A 27,428-nucleotide genomic window follows, 5' to 3' on the forward strand; every position below is an offset into this window, starting at 1 on the left:
TAAAACGGGTTTAAGTGTTGTCTAAACACTCCAAATTCATCCCGAACTCTTACAGTTAGTCAAAGGATTTAGATTGTCACAAATTCTGACCCTATAAACAGTAACAAAGCTATTAACTGCTTCGAATCAATGTTTTCTCTGTTTTAGCCTGTTTCGGGACAAAATGGGTAAAAGTGGTGTGCAAACACTTCAAATTCAACCCGAACTCTTATAATTAGTCAAATTCATTGGATTGTTACATATTTTGACCCTATAAAGAGTAATATAGCTGTTTACTGCTTCGAGTAAATGTTTTCTCTCGGTTTTAGCCTGTTTTCTCTGTTTTACTTGTTTCGGGACAAAATGGGTAAAAGTGGTGTCTAAACACTCCAAATTCAACCCGAACTCTTATAATTAGCCAAATGCATTGGATTGTTACATATTTTGACCCTATAAATAGTAACATAGCTGTTTACTCCTTTGAATCAATTTTTTTTTCTCGGTTTTAGCCTGTTTTCTCTGTTTAAGCCTGTTTTGGGATAAAACGGGTTTAAGTGTTGTCTACACACTCCAAATTCATCCCGAACTCTTACGGTTAGTCAAAGGCTTTAGATTGTCACAAATTCTGACCCTATAAACAGTAACAAAGCTGTTTACTACTTCGAATCAATGTTTTCTCTGTTTTAGCCTGTTTCGGGACAAAATGGGTAAAAGTGGTCTGTAAACACTTCAAATTCAACCGGAACTCTTATAATTAGTCAAATCCATTGGATTGTTACATATTTTGACCCTATAAAGAGTAATATTGCTGTTTACTGCTTTGAGTATATGTTTTCTCTCGGTTTTAGCCTGTTTTCTCTGTTTTAGCCTGTTTCGGGACAAAATGGGTAAAAGTGGTGTCTAAACACTCCAAATTCAACCCGAACTCTTATAATTAGTCAAATGCATTGGATTATTGCATTTTTTTACCCTAGAAAGAGTAACATAGCTATTTACTGCTTTGAATCAATGTTTTCTCTTGGTTTTAGCCTCTTTTCTCTGTTTAAGCCTGTTTTGGGATAAACGGGTTTAAGTGTTGTTTAAACACTCCAAATTTATCCCAAACAATTACAATTAGTCAAATGCATTTGCATTCTCACACATTCTGACCCTACAAAACAGTAATAAAGCTGTTTCTGCTTCGAATCAATGTTTCTCCGATTTAGCCTGTTTCGAGACAAAATGGTAAAAGTGGTGTGTAAACACTTCAAATTTAACCCAAACTCCTATAATTAGTCAAATTCATTGGATTGTTACATATTTTGACCTTAGAAAGAGTAATATAGCTGTTTACTGCTTCGAGTAAATGTTTTCTCTCGGTTTTAGCCTGTTTTCTCTGTTTTAGCCTATTTTGGGACAAAATGGGTAAAAGTGGTGTCTAAACACTCCAAATTCAACCCGAACTCTTATAATTAGCCAAATGCATTGGATTGTTACATATTTTGACCCTATAAATAGTAAATTGCTGTTTACTGCTTCAAATCAATGCTTTCTCTCGGTTTTAGCCTGTTTTCTCTGTTTTAGCCTATTTTGGGACAAAATGGGTAAAAGTGGTGTCTAAACACTCCAAATTCAACCTGAACTCTTATAACTAGCCAAATGCATTGAATTGTTACATATTTTGACCCTATAAATAGTAACATAGCTGTTTACTCCTTTGAATCAATGTTTTCTCTCGGTTTTAGCCTGTTTTCTCTGTTTAAGCCTGTTTTGGGATAAAACGGGTTTAAGTGTTGTCTAAACACTCCAAATTCATCCCGAACTCTTACAGTTAGTCAAAGGATTTAGATTGTCACAAATTCTGACCCTATAAACAGTAACAAAGCTGTTTACTGCTTCGAATCAATGTTTTCTCTGTTTTAGCCTGTTTCGGGACAAAATGGGTAAAAGTGGTGTGTAAACACTTCAAATTCAACCCGAACTCTTATAATTAGTCAAATTCATTGGATTGTTACATATTATGACCCTATAAAGAGTAATATAGCTGTTTACCGCTTCGAGTAAATGTTTTCTCTCGGTTTTAGCCTGTTTTCTCTGTTTTAGCCTGTTTCGGGACAAAATGGGTAAAAGTGGCGTCTAAACACTCCAAATTCAACCCGAACTCTTATAATTAGTCAAATGCATTGGATTATTGCATATTTTTACCCTAGAAAGAGTAACATAGCTATTTACTGCTTTCAATCAATGTTTTCTCTTGGTTTTAGCCTCTTTTCTCTATTTAAGCATGTTTTGGGATAAACGGGTTTAAGTGTTGTCTAAACACTCCAAATTCATCCCGAACTCTTACAATTAGTCAAATGCATTTGTATTGTCACATATTCTGACCCTAGAAACAGTAATAAAGTTGTTTCTGCTTCGAAACAATGTTTCTCTGTTTTAGCCTATTTTGGGACAAAATGGGTAAAAGTGGTGTCTAAACACTCCAAATTCAACCCGAACTCTTATAATTAGCCAAATGCATTGGATTGTTACATATTTTGACCCTATAAATAGTAAATTGCTGTTTACTGCTTCAAATCAATACTTTCTCTCGGTTTTAGCCTGTTTTCTCTGTTTTAGCCTATGTTGGGACAAAATGGGTAAAAGTGGTGTCTAAACACTCCAAATTCAACCTGAACTCTTATAACTAGCCAAATGCATTGAATTGTTACATATTTTGACCCAATAAATAGTAACATAGCTGTTTACTCCTTTGAATCAATGTTTTCTCTCGGTTTTAGCCTGTTTTCTCTATTTAAGCCTGTTTTGGGATAAAACGGGTTTAAGTGTTGTCTAAACACTCCAAATTCATCCCGAACTCTTACAGTTAGTCAAAGGATTTAGATTGTCACAAATTCTGACCCTATAAACAGTAACAAAGCTGTTTACTGCTTCGAATCAATGTTTTCTCTGTTTTAGCCTGTTTCGGGACAAAATGGGTAAAAGTGGTGTGTAAACACTTCAAATTCAACCCGAACTCTTATAATTAGTCAAATTCATTGGATTGTTACATATTATGACCCTATAAAGAGTAATATAGCTGTTTACCACTTCGAGTAAATGTTTTCTCTCGGTTTTAGCCTGTTTTCTCTGTTTTAGCCTGTTTCGGGACAAAATGGGTAAAAGTGGCGTCTAAACACTCCAAATTCAACCCGAACTCTTATAATTAGTCAAATGCATTGGATTATTGCATATTTTTACCCTAGAAAGAGTAACATAGCTATTTACTGCTTTCAATCAATGTTTTCTCTTGGTTTTAGCCTCTTTTCTCTATTTAAGCATGTTTTGGGATAAACGGGTTTAAGTGTTGTCTAAACACTCCAAATTCATCCCGAACTCTTACAATTAGTCAAATGCATTTGTATTGTCACATATTCTGACCCTAGAAACAGTAATAAAGTTGTTTCTGCTTCGAAACAATGTTTCTCTGTTTTAGCCTATTTTGGGACAAAATGGGTAAAAGTGGTGTCTAAACACTCCAAATTCAACCCGAACTCTTATAATTAGCCAAATGCATTGGATTGTTACATATTTTGACCCTATAAATAGTAAATTGCTGTTTACTGCTTCAAATCAATACTTTCTCTCGGTTTTAGCCTGTTTTCTCTGTTTTAGCCTATGTTGGGACAAAATGGGTAAAAGTGGTGTCTAAACACTCCAAATTCAACCTAAACTCTTATAACTAGCCAAATGCATTGAATTGTTACATATTTTGACCCTATAAATAGTAACATAGCTGTTTACTCCTTTGAATCAATGTTTTCTCTCGGTTTTAGCCTGTTTTCTCTGTTTAAGCCGGTTTTGGGATAAAACGGGTTTAAGTGTTGTCTAAACACTCCAAATTCATCCCGAACTCTTACAGTTAGTCAAAGGATTTAGATTGTCACAAATTCTGACCCTATAAACAGTAACAAAGCTGTTTACTGCTTCGAATCAATGTTTTCTCTGTTTTAGCCTGTTTCGAGACAAAATGGGTAAAAGTGGTGTGTAAACACTTCAAATTCAACCGGAACTCTTATAATTAGTCAAATCCATTGGATTGTTACATATTTTGACCCTATAAAGAGTAATATTGCTGTTTACTGCTTCGAGTATATGTTTTCTCTCGGTTTTAGCCTGTTTTCTCTGTTTTAGCCTGTTTCGGGACAAAATGGGTAAAAGTGGTGTCTAAACACTCCAAATTCAACCCGAACTCTTATAATTAGTCAAATGCATTGGATTATTGCATTTTTTACCCTAGAAAGAGTAACATAGCTATTTACTGCTTTGAATCAATGTTTTCTCTTGGTTTTAGCCTCTTTTCTCTGTTTAAGCCTGTTTTGGGATAAACGGGTTAAGTGTTGTTTAAACACTCCAAATTTATCCCGAACAATTACAATTAGTCAAATGCATTTGCATTGTCACACATTCTGACCCTACAAAACAGTAATAATGCTGTTTCTGCTTCGAATCAATGTTTCTCCGATTTAGCCTGTTTCGAGACAAAATGGTAAAAGTGGTGTGTAAACACTTCAAATTTAACCCGAACTCCTATAATTAGTCAAATTCATTGGATTGTTACATATTTTGACCTTAGAAAGAGTAATATAGCTGTTTACTGCTTCGAGTAAATGTTTTCTCTCGGTTTTAGCCTGTTTTCTCTGTTTTAGCCTATTTTGGGACAAAATGGGTAAAAGTGGTGTCTAAACACTCCAAATTCAACCCGAACTCTTATAATTAGCCAAATGCATTGGATTGTTACATATTTTGAGCCTATAAATAGTAAATTGCTGTTTACTGCTCCAAATCAATGTTTTCTCTCGGTTTTAGCCTGTTTTCTCTGTTTTAGCCTATTTTGGGACAAAATGGGTAAAAGTGGTGTCTAAACACTCCAAATTCAACCTAAACTCTTATAACTAGCCAAATGCATTGAATTGTTACATATTTTGACCCTATAAATAGTAACATAGCTGTTTACTCCTTTGAATCAATGTTTTCTCTCGGTTTTAGCCTGTTTTCTCTGTTTAAGCCTGTTTTGGGATAAAACGGGTTTAAGTGTTGTCTAAACACTCCAAATTCATCCCGAACTCTTACAGTTAGTCAAAGGATTTAGATTGTCACAAATTCTGACCCTATAAACAGTAACAAAGCTGTTTACTGCTTCGAATCAATGTTTTCTCTGTTTTAGCCTGTTTCGGGACAAAATGGGTAAAAGTGGTGTGTAAACACTTCAAATTCAACCCGAACTCTTATAATTAGTCAAATTCATTGGATTGTTACATATTATGACCCTATAAAGAGTAATATAGCTGTTTACCACTTCGAGTAAATGTTTTCTCTCGGTTTTAGCCTGTTTTCTCTGTTTTAGCCTGTTTCGGGACAAAATGGGTAAAAGTGGTGTCTAAACACTCCAAATTCAACCCGAACTCTTATAATTAGTCAAATGCATTGGATTATTGCATATTTTTACCCTAGAAAGAGTAACATAGCTATTTACTGCTTTCAATCAATGTTTTCTCTTGGTTTTAGCCTCTTTTCTCTATTTAAGCATGTTTTGGGATAAACGGGTTTAAGTGTTGTCTAAACACTCCAAATTCATCCCGAACTCTTACAATTAGTCAAATGCATTTGTATTGTCACATATTCTGACCCTAGAAACAGTAATAAAGTTGTTTCTGCTTCGAAACAATGTTTCTCTGTTTTAGCCTATTTTGGGACAAAATGGGTAAAAGTGGTGTCTAAACACTCCAAATTCAACCCGAACTCTTATAATTAGCCAAATGCATTGGATTGTTACATATTTTGACCCTATAAATAGTAAATTGCTGTTTACTGCTTCAAATCAATACTTTCTCTCGGTTTTAGCCTGTTTTCTCTGTTTTAGCCTATGTTGGGACAAAATGGGTAAAAGTGGTGTCTAAACACTCCAAATTCAACCTAAACTCTTATAACTAGCCAAATGCATTGAATTGTTACATATTTTGACCCTATAAATAGTAACATAGCTGTTTACTCCTTTGAATCAATGTTTTCTCTCGGTTTTAGCCTGTTTTCTCTGTTTAAGCCGGTTTTGGGATAAAACGGGTTTAAGTGTTGTCTAAACACTCCAAATTCATCCCGAACTCTTACAGTTAGTCAAAGGATTTAGATTGTCACAAATTCTGACCCTATAAACAGTAACAAAGCTGTTTACTGCTTCGAATCAATGTTTTCTCTGTTTTAGCCTGTTTCGAGACAAAATGGGTAAAAGTGGTGTGTAAACACTTCAAATTCAACCGGAACTCTTATAATTAGTCAAATCCATTGGATTGTTACATATTTTGACCCTATAAAGAGTAATATTGCTGTTTACTGCTTCGAGTATATGTTTTCTCTCGGTTTTAGCCTGTTTTCTCTGTTTTAGCCTGTTTCGGGACAAAATGGGTAAAAGTGGTGTCTAAACACTCCAAATTCAACCCGAACTCTTATAATTAGTCAAATGCATTGGATTATTGCATTTTTTACCCTAGAAAGAGTAACATAGCTATTTACTGCTTTGAATCAATGTTTTCTCTTGGTTTTAGCCTCTTTTCTCTGTTTAAGCCTGTTTTGGGATAAACGGGTTAAGTGTTGTTTAAACACTCCAAATTTATCCCGAACAATTACAATTAGTCAAATGCATTTGCATTGTCACACATTCTGACCCTACAAAACAGTAATAATGCTGTTTCTGCTTCGAATCAATGTTTCTCCGATTTAGCCTGTTTCGAGACAAAATGGTAAAAGTGGTGTGTAAACACTTCAAATTTAACCCGAACTCCTATAATTAGTCAAATTCATTGGATTGTTACATATTTTGACCTTAGAAAGAGTAATATAGCTGTTTACTGCTTCGAGTAAATGTTTTCTCTCGGTTTTAGCCTGTTTTCTCTGTTTTAGCCTATTTTGGGACAAAATGGGTAAAAGTGGTGTCTAAACACTCCAAATTCAACCCGAACTCTTATAATTAGCCAAATGCATTGGATTGTTACATATTTTGACCCTATAAATAGTAAATTGCTGTTTACTGCTCCAAATCAATGTTTTCTCTCGGTTTTAGCCTGTTTTCTCTGTTTTAGCCTATTTTGGGACAAAATGGGTAAAAGTGGTGTCTAAACACTCCAAATTCAACCTGAACTCTTATAACTAGCCAAATGCATTGAATTGTTACATATTTTGACCATATAAATAGTAACATAGCTGTTTACTCCTTTGAATCAATGTTTTCTCTCGGTTTTAGCCTGTTTTCTCTGTTTAAGCCTGTTTTGGGATAAAACGGGTTTAAGTGTTGTCTAAACACTCCAAATTCATCCCGAACTCTTACAGTTAGTCAAAGGATGTAGATTGTCACAAATTCTGACCCTATAAACAGTAACAAAGCTGTTTACTGCTTCGAATCAATGTTTTCTCTGTTTTAGCCTGTTTCGGGACAAAATGGGTAAAAGTGGTGTGTAAACACTTCAAATTCAACCCGAACTCTTATAATTAGTCAAATTCATTGGATTGTTACATATTATGACCCTATAAAGAGTAATATAGCTGTTTACCGCTTCGAGTAAATGTTTTCTCTCGGTTTTAGCCTGTTTTCTCTGTTTTAGCCTGTTTCGGGACAAAATGGGTAAAAGTGGTGTCTAAACACTCCAAATTCAACCCGAACTCTTATAATTAGTCAAATGCATTGGATTATTGCATATTTTTACCCTAGAAAGAGTAACATAGCTATTTACTGCTTTGAATCAATGTTTTCTCTTGGTTTTAGCCTCTTTTCTCTATTTAAGCATGTTTTGGGATAAACGGGTTTAAGTTATTAGTATATATGAAGGAGAAGAGAGAGTGAGGCCGGTGAGGCCGAGCTGCACAAGGAAGAAGAGAGTGGCCGGTAAGGCTGCTAGTACAAGAAGTGTGGCCGGTAAGGCCATGAGTGGTGTGGGAGCGGCCAGTAAGGCCGTGAGCACAATAAGAGTGGCCAATAAGGCCATGTGGGCCGTGAGCACAATGAGAGTGGTTAGCAAGGCCATAGGTGCAATGTGAGAAGAATTGTGAAGTAAAGGCCTTATAAGAAGAAGAGGCCCAAGAAGAAGTTAAATATCTCACAAGGAAAAGGAAGAAGGATCTAATGGCCACAAAGAAAGGAAAGAAGGGAGGATCTAACGGTCACAAGGAATGGAAGGGAAGGAGAATCTCGTGCCTTTGGTAGGAGAAAGAAAGAAGGAGTCGCTTTCACCATCCTTTACTCGAGACAAACGGCTACAAGTCTCTATCACCTTCTTCTTCTCTCTAACGGTCATATGACCTTGTATTCTCCTATATTAAGCTTTGTATTTCACCTCATATGTAACAACACAACATTATCTAATAGAAGAGAAACCGTTTTTCCCTCTCTACTTGTGTTCTTGTTCATATCAACAATGTAGAGTGTTTAGGAGATTAGCGGTTAGAGGCTGCCCTTAAGGCAGCCTATTCTCTTCTCAAATCCACCTAAACTCTTCTTATTTACTGCTTTACTTAGCCTAGATTACTGATTCTTAATCCTCCTTCTCCTAAGTATACAAACTCTAAGTGTTGTGATACTAGAAGAGGATAAGTCTCAAACTAGTGCTTCTCCTAGTTAGGATCCGCTTACTCTCTAGTATTTGGGTTCTATCTAGCCTAGTTTATGGGGAGTTCATCACAAGTTGATGTTCTCTCCTCCCCCTTGAGAATGAGTTAGTTTGTTGTGGGTAAAGGGGGATTCATTCACCAAGTGTTTGTCTACCCTCTCTTATGAGCTTTGTCTCATAAATCCCAACATGGTATCAGAGCAGGCTCTGTTCTTGGTGACTCAAACTCGTTCTCAAGTTGGTTCTCTTAGGAGTTAGCTTAATTAAAGTTTTAATCCTAGCCTAGGTGTTAAATCGCTTAGCTTAGTTTCTTTAAAACTTTAATTTTGCTTTTGTTGTTAAATCGATTCTCTAGCAGCTCAATGTTGAGTAAGCTTGGTCTTGGGTCTTTGTAGAGTTCATAGACCAAGTTTGTGAAAGAAATCGATTTTAAAACCTCATCCTTAGGCTTCACCGATTGGGTAAAAGCTTGGGTTTAAATTGAGGTGGTGATGAACCAAGGAGCAAATTGTTCTTGTTCTTGGTAAGGATTCACGTGTTTTTAGGCTTGTATAGAGCCACGAAATCCTTAGGATTTTTCCTAGGATTCTCTTAAGATTTAGTTAATTTTCCTTTAAAGGTTTAATTTTGCTTTTGTTAAATTTCCTTTAAAGTTTAATTACTAAATCACTTCTTCTTCTTCTCAAGGTTGAGAAAGCTTTGTTTCTGGTCATATGGTGTGTCCAGATTCACGCTTGAGGAAGAGAGAGATCTTGTTTTTCGCATATATGGTATGCTTGGTCAAATAGATTAAAGCTGGTCCAAGGATGCATTCTTTTAACCGATGGACAATAGGGTGTTCCAAAGGCCTTTTGTTTCTTCTTTGCTTGGGACCACGAAAAACATCTCCTATATGTTATTTTCGTGGATCTAAAGCCTTAAGATCTTGGAGAACACTTTGTTTAAGTGATTCTACCATGAAATTTGTCTAAACCGTTGGAGAAATTAATTTTCCAAACGATCCATGTGTTTCAGCCATTAAAACACCAAAAGAGATTGTCTTGTTGGTTGTTCTTGGCTGTCAAAGATGTCTCAAACTCAAGAAAACAGAGTATAACTCTGTCCATTGGAACTCTTGAGCCCAATTCTACTCTACACTCATCTTATACTACCCCCCCATACTCTCTTATACTCTTTGGTTACTTATACTTGGTTACTCATTCTCTATTCTCCATTGATACTCTTATTAATTCTCTAAATTCTCTATTTAATTTTCAGTAATATACACTATACTCTAATCTCTAACAATCTCTTGTTTAGAATCTGTTCCATTGAATTTGGTTTCAGCTTCAGCCTTGAAGATTGTGTGGAGCTCGCCTACTTTCTCAAGAAGAAGAAGTGGCGAGGTTGAAGGCTACAAGATAGCCATGTAAGAGCGCAGCACAATGCCTGGAGTTAGAACCAAGGGCCACCAAGTCTTTGTTAAGCTGGTGGAAGGTGATGAATCAGTCCAAGAGCATGTGTGTTAGTGCCAAGTTGTTGATCGGATGTGCACAATGGTCTTTAGGAAAGGTGATGCACAAGGTTTCAACTGTTGATTGGATGTGCACAAGAACGGTGATGCACAAGGCTTCAACTGAGGTGATGAGGTTTCAGCCCATCATCAAGTAAAGGTTACGGGGGAGATCAAGTGACTTCAGACCGTACCTCACAGATTCTGCTCGGCCACAAGCAAAAGTCTTTACTTAAAGCTCAGCCGAAGCGTCTCAAAGATCGACTCGGACGAAACCCTTCCACTGCGATTCGGCTTCCGCGTTCTTCATTAAAGTTCGAGACCACAGAGTCATCTTGCCAGTGGAAGTGGAATCATACCAATCCGAGCAGCCGTTCGAAAGTTATGTCCGATTCAGTGGGCATGTGTCAGTCTGACAAATAAAACTGACCGGGTTTAAAACCATGGTTAGAGGAGCGGTCTCAAGGAGGAATTCCAAACCGCAACTGTGATCAACTCTCTCCTTCCTATCCATCAAAACACCATAAAGGCTGTGCTCTAAACCCTTCTCTATTTTAATTCATAAATTCATTACCTTAGCTTCATTACTAGTCTTTAGTCTTTAATATGATTCTTCTTAAATTGTCACACTTTTAGAATTTTTCTTTGATATTCCTCATAGCAAACACTTATTCTTTTCTTCTTTATCACTTGTTTAAGGGTAAAGGAGACTATGAGAGCCTCAAAGGAATTCTAAAGGAACAAGGATGGAGATCATAAGGAATGTGCTAAAGGCAAGGAGGGCTAAGGAAGTGTAGCGGTTCAAAGGCTTAAAGAGAAGAGAGCTGGTTCTTGACAAACCAAGATCATTGCGACATCAAGGAACGTGGAGACTACACTCTTTTTACTTAACAAAGTTTTCTCCCAAGTGGTTTTCTTTGTTAAGGTTTTTAATGAGGTAGTCCTCACGTGTCCACGCTTGATCTTTGGTCCCCATGGTGCCCTGCAGATCAAACGTGCGGGGGAGTATTAGTATATATGAAGGAGAAGAGAGAGTGAGGCCGGTGAGGCCGAGCTGCACAAGGAAGAAGAGAGTGGCCGGTAAGGCTGCTAGTACAAGAAGTGTGGCCGGTAAGGCCATGAGTGGTGTGGGAGCGGCCAGTAAGGCCGTGAGCACAATAAGAGTGGCCAATAAGGCCATGTGGGCCGTGAGCACAATGAGAGTGGTTAGCAAGGCCATAGGTGCAATGTGAGAAGAATTGTGAAGTAAAGGCCTTATAAGAAGAAGAGGCCCAAGAAGAAGTTAAATATCTCACAAGGAAAAGGAAGAAGGATCTAATGGCCACAAAGAAAGGAAAGAAGGGAGGATCTAACGGTCACAAGGAATGGAAGGGAAGGAGAATCTCGTGCCTTTAGTAGGAGAAAGAAAGAAGGAGTCGCTTTCACCATCCTTTACTCGAGACAAACGGCTACAAGTCTCTATCACCTTCTTCTTCTCTCTAACGGTCATATGACCTTGTATTCTCCTATATTAAGCTTTGTATTTCACCTCATATGTAACAACACAACATTATCTAATAGAAGAGAAACCGTTTTTCCCTCTCTACTTGTGTTCTTGTTCATATCAACAATGTAGAGTGTTTAGGAGATTAGCGGTTAGAGGTATGAACCGGCACACACACTTGTCCGTACGACCGTACGGACGTCCGTACGACCAACCAACGGGCCATCCTCAAATAGAAGTCTTCATGAGCCCAATCCACCAAAGAGATCCTCCAACGGTCGCCATTCATCTCGATCCTTCCTTTGTAGCCGTTGGAGCAAGTTGTAAGAGAGAAGAGGAGATCACATGTTAGAATAAGGAGATGTCGCTTTCTCCTCATATTAGTGTGCATAGGATCCTAAGAGAATATCCTATTTGTATATGTCTTTAAATAGTTTGTAAGTATCATACTAATAGAAGTAAGAAAAGAGTTTATTCTCTTTCTCCAACACTCTCTCTCTCAATCGTTCACTCTCCTCACTCTTTACACGATTTCACTCTCTTCCATAATCTCTTGATTACTCTACTCTCAAACTTACATGGTATCAGAGCAGATTTGATTCTGTTCTTGCCTCAAATCTCCATCACTCCCTTCCGCATTCTCTTTCTTGTTCTTGAAATTTCTTGTTCTTGAATCTTCTTTCTTTAACCGTTGGACAATAGCTTTAACCAACGGTCTCTTCATCTTTTTCCATGGAAACTACCAAAACTCTCATTGTTCCAGTTACTCTCAAGGGAGAGAATTACTTACTGTGGGCTAGAACCACAAAGACAGCCCTATGCGGCCGAGGACTTTGGTCCCATGTTGAGACGAGCGAAGCTCCTAGTGGCGAGACCACCAAAGACGGCAAGGATCTTGTCGATGAGAAGAACAAGTGGTTTCAAGAAGATCAGGGAGTCCTAGCTATCATTCAAAACTCCCTAGATGCACCTATACTTGAAGCTTACTCTTATTGCGAGACAGCAAAAGACTTGTGGGACACTCTCAAGAATGTTTTTGGGAATGTTACAAATGTAAACCGAATTTTTGAGATTAAGAGGGCCATCAACAACCTCAACCAAGAAGACATGGAGTTCACCAAGCACTTTGGGAAGTTTAGGTCCCTTTGGGCTGAACTAGAGATGCTCCGGCCGGCGACTATAGATCCGGCCATTCTGAATGAGAGGCGTGAACAAGATAAGGTGTTCGGCCTTCTCTTGACCTTGAACCCCTCCTACAATGACCTTATCAAGCATATTCTACGGTCGGACAAGCTCCCTAGCCTTGATGATGTCTGTAACCAAATTCAAAAGGAGCATGGCTCCATGGGATTGTTTGGCGGCAAGGGAGAACTTGTGACCGCTAACAAAGCTGAGACGGCATCGGCAAACAAGGGCTACTACAAGCCGGAGGACAAGAACAACCCGCCATTTTGTGAGCATTGTAAGAAGCTTGGTCACTTCAAGAGCCGCTGCTGGATTCTACACCCTCATCTAGCACCACCGCCGGGTACCATCCGAGGTGGACGACCAAACCGCGGAGGACCACCGAGAGCTCATCAAGCAGTAGCCATGGGGGAGTCATCAATCTCTGAGCAACCTCAACAAGTGACCAGTGGAACTGCTCTTGCTGCAGCATCGTCCGAGCTGGTAAGGCGGTCCGACCTTGATGCGCTCATCAAAGCCATCAAAGAGGCCACCGGTAAGGCGTTTCTTGCCTCAAACAAAATTAAACCCCTCATAGTTGATTCTGGTGCATCCCATCACATGATTAGTGATTCTAGGCTAATTAGTGATATTAAACCTGCTAATGGTAATGTGATAATAGCAAATGGTGAGAAAGTACCAGTTAAAGGCATTGGAAACTTGAAACTATTTGATAAGGAGACTAAGGCATTTTATATGCCAAACTTTACTTCTAACTTGCTATCAGTTAAGAGAGCCACTACTGATTTAAATTGTTATGCTATATTTGGTCCTAACAATGTTCATTTTCAGGATATTGAGACAAGTAAGGTTCTTGGTCAAGGAGGATCCAAGGATGACCTCTATGTGCTTGAGGACTTGAACTTATCTTCTAATGCATCTTGTTTTAATTCGGTTATTATGAAACCTAGTGATTCTATTTTACATGCTAGGCTAGGACACCCTCACACAAGAGCTTTATCTTTAATATTTCCTAATGTTTCTTTTCAAAATGATGAGTGTGAGGCTTGTATTCTTGGTAAACATTGCAAGGCTGTTTTTCCTAAATCTATTACTATTTATGAAAAATGTTTTGATTTAATTCATTCTGATGTTTGGACATCTCCTTGCTTATCTAGAGATAATCAAAAGTATTTTGTGACTTTTATTGATGAAAAATCAAAATATACTTGGATAACTTTACTTCCCTCTAAGGATAGAGTCCTTGAGGCCTTTACTAATTTTCAAAATTATGTCACTAACCACTTTCATGCCAAGATTAAAATTTTGAGATCAGATAATGGTGGAGAGTACACAAGCCATGCCTTTAAGCAATATCTAGCCAAACATGGAATTCTTCATCAAACTAGCTGTCCTTACACACCACAACAAAATGGAGTGGCTGAGAGAAAGAATAGGCATCTCATGGAAGTAGCAAGGTCTATGATGTTTCACACAAGGGTTCCAAAGAGGTTTTGGGGAGATGCTGTGCTAGCCGCTTGTTATCTTATTAACCGCACACCAACAAAGATCCTAAAGGATGTGTCTCCATTTGAGGTATTAACGAATGACAAACCTACATTTGATCACTTACGAGTGTTTGGTTGTGTGTGCTATGTGTTGCGACCAGGTGAGCTAAGAGACAAGCTTGATGCAAAGAGTACAAAGGCTATGTTTCTTGGCTACTCTACCACACAAAAGGGGTATAAGTGCTATGAACCTACAACAAGGAGGGTTCTAGTATCTCTTGATGTCAAGTTCATGGAGACACAAGGTTTTTACGATGAGAAGAATTGGGATGAGCTCCGTAACCTCTCTGATTCACCATCTGATCGGACGCGCAACCTCCGAGTAATCCTTGAGCGACTAGGTCTTGAAAACGATCGGATCACTACCGAGTCAGCCAGACCAGCATCACCAGAGCAACCTGAGCCATTTACTGAGCCTGAGCCTGCTACACATGCCGATGACCATACTGAGCAGCATGAGGAAGCACCCGAGTCACTCGCGGACAACACGGCCGAAACAACCGAGGAGACGGCTGAACAGCTTGAGGAGATCATTACTCCAGGACGAGCCAACTCCGAAGCTGGGGCTATAGTTCCTCTTCGGCGCAGCCAACGTATTAGGTATCCTCCTAGTCATTGGAAGAACACCCGTGTGTACTACAACAACATGGCCGTTGCTCATCCGATTCAGGCCGTGTGCACCTTGGCTCATTTTCCGATAGAGCATCAAGTGTTTCTTGGCCATATTGATGAGGATTGGATCCCCAAGACCTATGATGAGGCTAAGCAGCACAAAGTATGGAGAGATGCAGTGGATGCCGAGAATACGGCCATGGTGCAAAATCATACATGGGACGAGGCTGACTTACCCAAGGGCAAGAAGGCTGTCACCTCTCGGTATATCTTCACAATCAAATATAAGAGCAATGGGGAGATTGAACGCCACAAAGCCCGCCTAGTCGCACGAGGGTTCACGCAAACGTATGGGGAGGACTATCTTGATACGTTTGCTCCGGTGGCTAAGCTTCACACGGTTCGAGTTGTACTCTCTCTCGCCACCAACCTCGACTGGGAACTTTGGCAAATGGACGTGAAGAACGCCTTCTTGCAAGGAGAACTGGAGGATGAAGTGTATATGCGACCACCACCGGGTTTGGAGGATACTATTGGTCCGGGAAAGGTCTTGAAACTCAACAAAGCTATCTATGGCTTGAAGCAGTCACCAAGGGCTTGGTATCACAAGCTTAGCACCACACTCCTTGACAAAGGCTTTCGCAAATCCGAAGCTGACCACACCTTGTTCACCTTACCAAGCGCCAAAGGTATAGTAGTCATTCTAGTGTATGTTGATGATATCATCATCACTGGAAGTGACTCGGTAGGTATTCAAGACTCTAAAACATTCTTGAAATCAGTTTTTGATATTAAAGATCTTGGAGAGTTGAAATACTTTCTTGGGATAGAAGTTTATAGATCAAATGAAGGGTTATTGTTGTCTCAAAGAAAGTATGCACTAGACTTATTGAGTGAAACAGGAAAACTAGGAGCTAAGGCAGTAACAACGCCCCTAGAAGAGAATTACAAGGATGGAGGACAGGGGGAGCTTGACACCGCTCCATTCGAGGACGTTAGCCTCTACCGGCGGCTAGTCGGTAAGCTCATTTATTTGACTATCACACGGCCTGACATTTGCTTTGCCGTGAACCAGGTAAGCCAGCATATGAAGAACCCCACCGTGCACCATTGGAACATGCTGACACGGATCCTCAAGTACATCAAGGGCTCACCCGGCCAAGGCATATGGATGGGACGCAACAAGAGCACTGAGTTGGTAGGCTACTGCGACGCTGACTATGCCGGAGATCGTGGGGACCGACGCTCAACCACAGGCTATTGCACGTTCCTTGGAGGGAACCTGGTCACATGGAAGAGCAAGAAGCAAAAGGTCGTCTCACTCTCAAGTGCCGAATCCGAGTATAGAGCTATGAGGAAGCTAACGACGGAGCTAATGTGGCTGAAGATGTTACTCAAGGATCTTGGAATAGAATCAACAAAGTCGATCACCATGCACTGTGATAACGAAGCAGCCATTCATATAGCAACCAATTCAGTGTTCCATGAGCGGACCAAGCACATTGAAGTGGATTGCCATAAGGTCCGAGAACAAATCAAGCTTGGAGTTGTCTTACCTTGCCATACCGAAAGCAAAGAACAACTTGCAGACGTCCTGACTAAAGCTGCGAGCCCCCAAGTGTGTGAATACATCCATCCTAAGCTTGGCCTCCTAAACCTCACTCGGCCATGACTTGCTTTGTTTTGGCGCCTACACTCTTTTTCCCTTAAGTATAGTTTTCCCAAGAGGTTTTTCTATACTAAGGTTTTTAATGAGGTGGGTGCCTATGTTGTCAAGCTTGACTAGTTCCCCAAGTCAAGCTTGAGGGGGAGTATGAACCGGCACACACACTTGTCCGTACGACCGTACGGACGTCCGTACGACCAACCAACGGGCCATCCTCAAATAGAAGTCTTCATGAGCCCAATCCACCAAAGAGATCCTCCAACGGTCGCCATTCATCTCGATCCTTCCTTTGTAGCCGTTGGAGCAAGTTGTAAGAGAGAAGAGGAGATCACATGTTAGAATAAGGAGATGTCGCTTTCTCCTCATATTAGTGTGCATAGGATCCTAAGAGAATATCCTATTTGTATATGTCTTTAAATAGTTTGTAAGTATCATACTAATAGAAGTAAGAAAAGAGTTTATTCTCTTTCTCCAACACTCTCTCTCTCAATCGTTCACTCTCCTCACTCTTTACACGATTTCACTCTCTTCCATAATCTCTTGATTACTCTACTCTCAAACTTACAAGAGGCTGCCCTTAAGGCAGCCTATTCTCTTCTCAAATCCACCTAAACTCTTCTTATTTACTGCTTTACTTAGCCTAGATTACTGATTCTTAATCCTCCTTCTCCTAAGTATACAAACTCTAAGTGTTGTGATACTAGAAGAGGATAAGTCTCAAACTAGTGCTTCTCCTAGTTAGGATCCGCTTACTCTCTAGTATTTGGGTTCTATCTAGCCTAGTTTATGGGGAGTTCATCACAAGTTGATGTTCTCTCCTCCCCCTTGAGAATGAGTTAGTTTGTTGTGGGTAAAGGGGGATTCATTCACCAAGTGTTTGTCTACCCTCTCTTATGAGCTTTGTCTCATAAATCCCAACATAAGTGTTGTCTAAACACTCCAAATTCATCCCGAACTCTTACATTTAGTCAAATGCATTTGTATTGTCACATATTCTGACCCTAGAAACAGTAATAAAGTTGTTTCTGCTTCGAAACAATGTTTCTCTGTTTTAGCCTATTTTGGGACAAAATGGGTAAAAGTGGTGTCTAAACACTCCAAATTCAACCCGAACTCTTATAATTAGCCAAATGCATTGGATTGTTACATATTTTGACCCTATAAATAGTAAATTGCTGTTTACTGCTTCAAATCAATGCTTTCTCTCGGTTTTAGCCTGTTTTCTCTGTTTTAGCCTATTTTGGGACAAAATGGGTAAAAGTGGTGTCTAAACACTCCAAATTCAACCTGAACTCTTATAACTAGCCAAATGCATTGAATTGTTACATATTTTGACCCTATAAATAGTAACATAGCTGTTTACTCCTTTGAATCAATGTTTTCTCTCGGTTTTAGCCTGTTTTCTCTGTTTAAGCCTGTTTTGGGATAAAACGGGTTTAAGTGTTGTCTAAACACTCCAAATTCATCCCGAACTCTTACAGTTAGTCAAAGGATTTAGATTGTCACAAATTCTGACCCTATAAACAGTAACAAAGCTGTTTACTGCTTCGAATCAATGTTTTCTCTGTTTTAGCCTGTTTCGAGACAAAATGGGTAAAAGTGGTGTGTAAACACTTCAAATTCAACCCGAACTCTTATAATTAGTCAAATTCATTGGATTGTTACATATTTTGACCCTATAAAGAGTAATATAGCTGTTTACTGCTTCGAGTAAATGTTTTCTCTCGGTTTTAGCCTGTTTTCTCTGTTTTAGCCTATTTTGGGACAAAATGGGTAAAAGTGGTGTCTAAACACTCCAAATTCAACCCGAACTCTTATAATTAGCCAAATGTACTGGATTGTTACATATTTTGACCCTATAAATAGTAAATTGCTGTTTACTGCTTCAAATCAATGCTTTCTCTCGGTTTTAGCCTGTTTTCTCTGTTTTAGCCTATTTTGGGACAAAATGGGTAAAAGTGGTGTCTAAACACTCCAAATTCAACCCGAACTCTTATAATTAGCCAAATGCATTGGATTGTTACATATTTTGACCCTATAAATAGTAAATTGCTGTTTACTGCTTCAAATCAATGTTTTCTCTCGGTTTTAGCCTGTTTTCTCTGTTTTAGCCTATTTTGGGACAAAATGGGTAAAAGTGGTGTCTAAACACTCCAAATTCAACCTGAACTCTTATAACTAGCCAAATGCATTGAATTGTTACATATTTTGACCCTATAAATAGTAACATAGCTGTTTACTCCTTTGAATCAATGTTTTCTCTCGGTTTTAGCCTGTTTTCTCTGTTTAAGCCTGTTTTGGGATAAAACGGGTTTAAGTGTTGTCTAAACACTCCAAATTCATCCCAAACTCTTACAGTTAGTCAAAGGATTTAGATTGTCACAAATTCTGACCCTATAAACAGTAACAAAGCTGTTTACTGCTTCGAATCAATGTTTTCTCTGTTTTAGCCTGTTTCGGGACAAAATGGGTAAAAGTGGTCTGTAGACACTTCAAATTCAACCGGAACTCTTATAATTAGTCAAATTCATTGGATTGTTACATATTTTGACCCCATAAAGAGTAATATTGCTGTTTACTGCTTCGAGTGTATGTTTTCTCTCGGTTTTAGCCTGTTTTCTCTGTTTTAGCCTGTTGCGGGACAAAATGGGTAAAAGTGGTGTCTAAACACTCCAAATTCAACCCGAACTCTTATAATTAGTCAAATGCATTGGATTATTGCATTTTTTTACCCTAGAAAGAGTAACATAGCTATTTACTGCTTTGAATCAATGTTTTCTCTTGGTTTTAGCCTCTTTTCTCTGTTTAAGCCTGTTTTGGGATAAACGGGTTTAAGTGTTGTTTAAGCACTCCAAATTTATCCCGAACAATTACAATTAGTCAAATGCATTTGCATTCTCACACATTCTGACCCTAGAAACAGTAATAAAGCTGTTTCTCCTTCGAATCAATGTTTCTCCGATTTAGCCTGTTTCGAGACAAAATGGTAAAAGTGGTGTGTAAACACTTCAAATTCAACCCGAACTCCTATAATTAATGAAATTCATTGGATTGTTACATATTTTGACCTTAGAAAGAGTAATATAGCTGTTTACTGCTTCGAGTAAATGTTTTCTCTCGGTTTTAGCCTGTTTTCTCTGTTTTAGCCTATTTTGGGACAAAATGGGTAAAAGTGGTGTCTAAACACTCCAAATTCAACCCGAACTCTTATAATTAGCCAAATGCATTGGATTGTTACATATTTTGACCCTATAAATAGTAAATTGCTGTTTACTGCTTCAAATCAATGCTTTCTCTCGGTTTTAGCCTGTTTTCTCTGTTTTAGCCTATTTTGGGACAAAATGGGTAAAAGTGGTGTCTAAACACTCCAAATTCAACCTGAACTCTTATAACTAGCCAAATGCATTGAATTGTTACATATTTTAACCCTATAAATAGTAACGTAGCTGTTTACTCCTTTGAATCAATGTTTTCTCTCGGTTTTAGCCTGTTTTCTCTGTTTAAGCCTGTTTTGGGATAAAACGGGTTTAAGTGTTGTCTAAACACTCCAAATTCATCCCGAACTCTTACAGTTAGTCAAAGGATTTAGATTGTCACAAATTCTGACCCTATAAACAGTAACAAAGCTATTAACTGCTTCGAATCAATGTTTTCTCTGTTTTAGCCTGTTTCGGGACAAAATGGGTAAAATATGTAAACACTTCAAATTCAACCCGAACTCTTATAATTAGTCAAATTCATTGGATTGTTACATATTTTGACCCTATAAAGAGTAATATTTCTGTTTACTGCTTCGAGTATATGTTTTCTCTCGGTTTTAGCCTGTTTTCTCTGTTTTAGCCTGTTTCGGGACAAAATGGGTAAAAGTGGTGTGTAAACACTTCAAATTCAACCCGAACTCTTATAATTAGTCAAATTCATTGGATTGTTACATATTTTGACCCTATAAAGAGTAATATAGCTGTTTACTGCTTCGAGTAAATGTTTTCTCTCGGTTTTAGCCTGTTTTCTCTGTTTTACCTGTTTCGGGACAAAATGGGTAAAAGTGGTGTCTAAACACTCCAAATTCAACCCGAACTCTTATAATTAGCCAAATACATTGGATTGTTACATATTTTGACCCTATAAATAGTAACATAGCTGTTTACTCCTTTGAATCAATTTTTTTTTCTCGGTTTTAGCCTGTTTTCTCTGTTTAAGCCTGTTTTGGGATAAAACGGGTTTAAGTGTTGTCTAAACACTCCAAATTCATCCCGAACTCTTACGGTTAGTCAAAGGCATTAGATTGTCACAAATTCTGACCCTATAAACAGTAACAAAGCTGTTAACTGCTTCGAATCAATGTTTTCTCTGTTTTAGCCTGTTTCGGGACAAAATGGGTAAAAGTGGTGTGTAAACACTTCAAATTCAACCGGAACTCTTATAATTAGTCAAATTCATTGGATTGTTACATATTTTGACCCTATAAAGAGTAATATTGCTGTTTACTGCTTCGAGTATATGTTTTCTCTCGGTTTTAGCCTGTTTTCTCTGTTTTAGCCTGTTTCGGGACAAAATGGGTAAAAGTGGTGTCTAAACACTCCAAATTCAACCCGAACTCTTATAATTAGTCAAATGCATTGGATTATTGCATTTTTTTACCCTAGAAAGAGTAACATAGCTATTTACTGCTTTGAATCAATGTTTTCTCTTGGTTTTAGCCTCTTTTCTCTGTTTAAGCCTGTTTTGGGATAAACGGGTTTAAGTGTTGTTTAAACACTCCAAATTTATCCCGAACAATTACAATTAGTCAAATGCATTTGCATTCTCACATATTCTGACCCTAGAAACAGTAATAAAGCTGTTTCTGCTTCGAATCAATGTTTCTCCGATTTAGCCTGTTTCGAGACAAAATGGTAAAAGTGGTGTGTAAACACTTCAAATTCAACCCGAACTCCTATAATTAGTCAAATTCATTGGATTGTTACATATTTTGACCTTAGAAAGAGTAATATAGCTGTTTACTGCTTCGAGTAAATGTTTTCTCTCGGTTTTAGCCAGTTCTCTCTGTTTTAGCCTATTTTGGGACAAAATGGGTAAAAGTGGTGTCTAAACACTCCAAATTCAACCCGAACTCTTATAATTAGCCAAATGCATTGGATTGTTACATATTTTGACCCTATAAATAGTAAATTGCTGTTTACTGCTTCAAATCAATGCTTTCTCTCGGTTTTAGCCTGTTTTCTCTATTTTAGCCTATTTTGGGACAAAATGGGTAAAAGTGGTGTCTAAACACTCCAAATTCAACCTGAACTCTTATAACTAGCCAAATGCATTGAATTGTTACATATTTTGACCCTATAAATAGTAGCATAGCTGTTTACTCCTTTGAATCATTGTTTTCTCTCGGTTTTAGCCTGTTTTCTCTGTTTAAGCCTGTTTTGGGATAAAACGGGTTTAAGTGTTGTCTAAACACTCCAAATTCTATTAGTATATATGAAGGAGAAGAGAGAGTGAGGCCGGTGAGGCCGAGCTGCACAAGGAAGAAGAGAGTGGCCGGTAAGGCTGCTAGTACAAGAAGTGTGGCCGGTAAGGCCATGAGTGGTGTGGGAGCGGCCAGTAAGGCCGTGAGCACAATAAGAGTGGCCAATAAGGCCATGTGGGCCGTGAGCACAATGAGAGTGGTTAGCAAGGCCATAGGTGCAATGTGAGAAGAATTGTGAAGTAAAGGCCTTATAAGAAGAAGAGGCCCAAGAAGAAGTTAAATATCTCACAAGGAAAAGGAAGAAGGATCTAATGGCCACAAAGAAAGGAAAGAAGGGAGGATCTAACGGTCACAAGGAATGGAAGGGAAGGAGAATCTCGTGCCTTTGGTAGGAGAAAGAAAGAAGGAGTCGCTTTCACCATCCTTTACTCGAGACAAACGGCTACAAGTCTCTATCACCTTCTTCTTCTCTCTAACGGTCATATGACCTTGTATTCTCCTATATTAAGCTTTGTATTTCACCTCATATGTAACACAACACAACATTATTCAATAAGAGAAACCGATTCCCTCTCTACACCTCTTGTTCTTGTTCTTATCAACAATGTAGAGTGGTGTAGGATTAGCGGTTAGAGGCTGCCCTTAAGGCAGCCTATTCTCTTATCAAATCCCACCTAAACTCTTCTTATTTACTCTTTACTAAGCCTAGATTATGGGGAGTTCATCACAAGTTGATGTCCTCTCCTCCCCCTTGATAATGAGTTAGTTTGTTGTGGGTAAAGGGGGATTCATTCACCAAGTGTTTGTCTACCCTCTCTTGTGAGCTTTGTCTCATAAATCCCAACATGGTATCAGAGCAGGATCTGTTCTTGGTGATTCAAACTCGTTCTCAAGTTAAATCTCTTAGGAGATAGCTTAGTTAAAGTTTTAATCCTAGCCTAGGTGTTAAATCGCTTAGCTTAGTTTCTTTAAAACTTTAATTTTGCTTTTGTTGTTAAATCGATTCTCTAGCAGCTCAATGTTGAGTAAGCTTGGTCTTGGGTCTTTGTAGAGTTCATAGACCAAGTGTGTGAAAGAAATCGATTTTAAAACCTCATCCTTAGGCTTCACCGATTGGGTAAAAGCTTGGGTTTAAATTGAGGTGGTGATGAACCAAGGAGCAAATTGTTCTTGTTCTTGGTAAGGATTCACGTGTTTTTAGGCTTGTATAGAGCCACGAAATCCTTAGGATTTTTCCTAGGATTCTCTTAAGATTTAGTTAATTTTCCTTTAAAGGTTTAATTTTGCTTTTGTTAAATTTCCTTTAAAGTTTAATTACTAAATCACTTCTTCTTCTTCTCAAGGTTGAGAAAGCTTTGTTTCTGGTCATATGGTGTGTCCAGGTTCGAGTTTGAGGAAGAGAGAGACTTTATTTTAGCATGTAGAGCCCGCTTGGTCAAATAGATTCAAGTTGGTCCAAGATGCATTCTTTTAACCGTTGGACAATAGGCTGTTCCAAAGGCTTTTGTTGTTTCTTCTTTGCTTGGGACCACGAAAAACATCTTCTATATGTTATCTTCGTGGATCTAAAGCCTTAATCTCTTGAAGAACACTTGTTTAAGTGATTCTACAAGGAGTTTTGTTGTTAAACCTTTGGAGAAACTAATTTTCCATAAGGTCCATTGTGTTTCAGCCATTAAAGCACCAAAAGAGATTGTCTTCTTGGATGTTCTTGGCTGTCAAAGCTTCTTTCAACTCAAGAAAACAGAGTTAAACTCTGTCCATAAGAATTCTTGAGCAGATTCTCTATTCTACTCTCCATTCATCTTATACTACCGCCAATACTCTCCCTTATACTCTCACTTTCTATTCTCCATATATACTCTTATTAATTCTCTAAATTCTCTATTTAATTTCAGTATTATTCTCTATACTCTAATCTCTAACAATCTCTTGTTTAGAATCTGTTCCATTGATTTTTGGTTTCAGTTTCAGCATTGAAGATTGTGTGGAGCTCGCTCACTATCTCAAGGAGAAGAAGTGGCGAGGTTGAAGGCTACAAGATAGCCATGTAAGAGCGCAGCACAATGCCTGGAGTTAGAACCAAGGGCCACCAAGTCTTTGTTAAGCTGGTGGAAGGTGATGAATCAGTCCAAGAGCATGTGTGTTAGTGCCAAGTTGTTGATCGGATGTGCACAATGGTCTTTAGGAAAGGTGATGCACAAGGTTTCAACTGTTGATTGGATGTGCACAAGAACGGTGATGCACAAGGCTTCAACTGAGGTGATGAGGTTTCAGCCCATCATCAAGTAAAGGTTACGGGGGAGATCAAGTGACTTCAGACCGTACCTCACAGATTCTGCTCGGCCACAAGCAAAAGTCTTTACTTAAAGCTCAGCCGAAGCGTCTCAAAGATCGACTCGGACGAAACCCTTCCACTGCGATTCGGCTTCCGCGTTCTTCATTAAAGTTCGAGACCACAGAGTCATCTTGCCAGTGGAAGTGGAATCATACCAATCCGAGCAGCCGTTCGAAAGTTATGTCCGATTCAGTGGGCATGTGTCAGTCTGACAAATAAAACTGACCGGGTTTAAAACCATGGTTAGAGGAGCGGTCTCAAGGAGGAATTCCAAACCGCAACTGTGATCAACTCTCTCCTTCCTATCCATCAAAACACCATAAAGGCTGTGCTCTAAACCCTTCTCTATTTTAATTCATAAATTCATTACCTTAGCTTCATTACTAGTCTTTAGTCTTTAATATGATTCTTCTTAAATTGTCACACTTTTAGAATTTTTCTTTGATATTCCTCATAGCAAACACTTATTCTTTTCTTCTTTATCACTTGTTTAAGGGTAAAGGAGACTATGAGAGCCTCAAAGGAATTCTAAAGGAACAAGGATGGAGATCATAAGGAATGTGCTAAAGGCAAGGAGGGCTAAGGAAGTGTAGCGGTTCAAAGGCTTAAAGAGAAGAGAGCTGGTTCTTGACAAACCAAGATCATTGCGACATCAAGGAACGTGGAGACTACACTCTTTTTACTTAACAAAGTTTTCTCCCAAGTGGTTTTCTTTGTTAAGGTTTTTAATGAGGTAGTCCTCACGTGTCCACGCTTGATCTTTGGTCCCCATGGTGCCCTGCAGATCAAACGTGCGGGGGAGTATTAGTATATATGAAGGAGAAGAGAGAGTGAGGCCGGTGAGGCCGAGCTGCACAAGGAAGAAGAGAGTGGCCGGTAAGGCTGCTAGTACAAGAAGTGTGGCCGGTAAGGCCATGAGTGGTGTGGGAGCGGCCAGTAAGGCCGTGAGCACAATAAGAGTGGCCAATAAGGCCATGTGGGCCGTGAGCACAATGAGAGTGGTTAGCAAGGCCATAGGTGCAATGTGAGAAGAATTGTGAAGTAAAGGCCTTATAAGAAGAAGAGGCCCAAGAAGAAGTTAAATATCTCACAAGGAAAAGGAAGAAGGATCTAATGGCCACAAAGAAAGGAAAGAAGGGAGGATCTAACGGTCACAAGGAATGGAAGGGAAGGAGAATCTCGTGCCTTTGGTAGGAGAAAGAAAGAAGGAGTCGCTTTCACCATCCTTTACTCGAGACAAACGGCTACAAGTCTCTATCACCTTCTTCTTCTCTCTAACGGTCATATGACCTTGTATTCTCCTATATTAAGCTTTGTATTTCACCTCATATGTAACACAACACAACATTATTCAATAAGAGAAACCGATTCCCTCTCTACACCTCTTGTTCTTGTTCTTATCAACAATGTAGAGTGGTGTAGGATTAGCGGTTAGAGGCTGCCCTTAAGGCAGCCTATTCTCTTATCAAATCCCACCTAAACTCTTCTTATTTACTCTTTACTAAGCCTAGATTATGGGGAGTTCATCACAAGTTGATGTCCTCTCCTCCCCCTTGATAATGAGTTAGTTTGTTGTGGGTAAAGGGGGATTCATTCACCAAGTGTTTGTCTACCCTCTCTTGTGAGCTTTGTCTCATAAATCCCAACAAATTCATCCCGAACTCTTACAGTTAGTCAAAGGATTTAGATTGTCACAAATTCTGACCCTATAAACAGTAACAAAGCTATTAACTGCTTCGAATCAATGTTTTCTCTGTTTTAGCCTGTTTCGGGACAAAATGGGTAAAAGTGGTGTGTAAACACTTCAAATTCAACCCGAACTCTTATAATTAGTCAAATTCATTGGATTGTTACATATTTTGACCCTATAAAGAGTAATATTTCTGTTTACTGCTTCGAGTAAATGTTTTCTCTCGGTTTTAGCCTGTTTTCTCTGTATTAGCCTATTTTGGGACAAAATGGGTAAAAGTGGTGTCTAAACACTCCAAATTCAACCCGAACTCTTATAATTAGCCAAAAGCATTGGATTGCTACATATTTTGACCCTATAAATAGTAAATTGCTGTTTACTGCTTCAAATCAATGCTTTCTCTCGGTTTTAGCCTGTTTTCTCTGTTTTACCTGTTTCGGGACAAAATGGGTAAAAGTGGTGTCTAAACACTCCAAATTCAACCCGAACTCTTATAATTAGCCAAATACATTGGATTGTTACATATTTTGACCCTATAAATAGTAACATAGCGGTTTACTCCTTTGAATCAATTTTTTTTTCTCGGTTTTAGCCTGTTTTCTCTGTTTAAGCCTGTTTTGGGATAAAACGGGTTTAAGTGTTGTCTAAACACAAATTCATCCCGAACTCTTACGGTTAGTCAAAGGCATTAGATTGTCACAAATTCTGACCCTATAAACAGTAACAAAGCTGTTAACTGCTTCGAATCAATGTTTTCTCTGTTTTAGCCTGTTTCGGGACAAAATGGGTAAAAGTGGTGTGTAAACACTTCAAATTCAACCGGAACTCTTATAATTAGTCAAATTCATTGGATTGTTACATATTTTGACCCTATAAAGAGTAATATTTCTGTTTACTGCTTCGAGTATATGTTTTCTCTCGGTTTTAGCCTGTTTTCTCTGTTTTAGCCTGTTTCGGGACAAAATGGGTAAAAGTGGTGTGTAAACATTTCAAATTCAACCCGAACTCTTATAATTAGTCAAATTCATTGGATTGTTACATATTTTGACCCTATAAAGAGTAATATAGCTGTTTACTGCTTCGAGTAAATGTTTTCTCTCGGTTTTAGCCTGTTTTCTCTGTTTTACCTGTTTCGGGACAAAATGGGTAAAAGTGGTGTCTAAACACTCCAAATTCAACCCAAACTCTTATAATTAGCCAAATACATTGGATTGTTACATATTTTGACCCTATAAATAGTAACATAGCTGTTTACTCCTTTGAATCAATTTTTTTTTCTCGGTTTTAGCCTGTTTTCTCTGTTTAAGCCTGTTTTGGGATAAAACGGGTTTAAGTGTTGTCTAAACACTCCAAATTC

This window comes from Camelina sativa, chromosome 18 (genome assembly GCF_030686135.1).
Source record: "Camelina sativa cultivar CO46 ecotype springtype chromosome 18, ASM3068613v1".
Taxonomy (NCBI): Eukaryota; Viridiplantae; Streptophyta; class Magnoliopsida; order Brassicales; family Brassicaceae; genus Camelina; species Camelina sativa.